The following is a 1,196-nucleotide window of genomic DNA, read 5'->3' as shown; positions in this document are numbered from 1 at the left end:
CTACAACGTATCTTATTAAAATTTGAATTTAAACATAACCACACTGCTAACTTTTTCCTAACACAACCCTAACTTATGCCTAATTTTTTGTTTCATTCATTTTTATGCTATAGCCAACCTGACTTTGTGACTGTGGTAACTAGTGGAAACCAGTGGTGGGGCGCCAAGTTCCCGAGTTCCTGACACCTATTGCCACTTGCAGTGTAAATTCGAATCATGGGGCGCGCAAAAACAATCGTTGAAATGTGGACTAACATTTATTGTGTTGGAAAGAAAATAACAATCATCCCTTGAAAATTACGATTTAGGGGCTCAATTGGGTGGGTGGGGGGGGGGGGGGGGGGTTATGCAGTAACTCTTTTTCCAATGGTCAAATTAACTCACAGATTGGTCGTGGGTACTGCATAAAAACTACTACCAGGGCGACCTCTCTCACAGGTATGCTTTCACTTTTCAGAATTCAAAGTGTGTGGGCAAGGCATGAATATTGTAAATAAAGGATAAAATATAAGATATCTACCCCATCTGGGGTTAGAACTCGCGACCATAGACGGGTTGGTTGTTTAGCAACAAAACCAAGGCACGCGCAACTACTTGGAAAAAAATAGAGGGGGATAGCTTAGGTTGTTGACATGTATAGTTCGTCTCCAATGTTTATTGAAAACATAAATACATTTGCACAAATACATGGTTACAGGTGTTGGTTATCTGGCAAGCGAAATTTAGCCATATTAGCATTGATATGAAATCAGTCAAAACAAGACATCTATATTCGAATACTCATACCAACTACACTAACTGTACTATTTGTGACGTAAATTGAGTATGTAGTATGCTTTTTGGTCATAGTATGGATATAGTTAGTATTCCAAAAGTTCCCGGATGTCATACTTCGCCAAAATACGAAGTGTTCAAGCAGTTGACACTATTTCTGTGCTTTTAGGGCTCATAATGAAATTCTTCAGAAAATGGGCGTGGTTTCACAACGTTTTCAGATTTGAAGAAAATGGCGGAAAATATGCAGCTGAAGTTGAAGAGAGCAGATACAAAATTCATTGCTTTAACTAATTATGACAAATGTTTAAGAATATGTTGAGCAATGTAATAAAGTAATGACTTTTCAAATAAGTTTACGTTACACGTTATGTTGGCTGACAATTTGTTAGTTACGCTATCCTTACGAACCGCATAGCATT

This window comes from Oncorhynchus gorbuscha, linkage group LG11 (assembly GCF_021184085.1).
Source record: "Oncorhynchus gorbuscha isolate QuinsamMale2020 ecotype Even-year linkage group LG11, OgorEven_v1.0, whole genome shotgun sequence".
Classification (NCBI taxonomy): domain Eukaryota; kingdom Metazoa; phylum Chordata; class Actinopteri; order Salmoniformes; family Salmonidae; genus Oncorhynchus; species Oncorhynchus gorbuscha.
Note: the sequence above shows the minus strand (reverse complement) of the source record.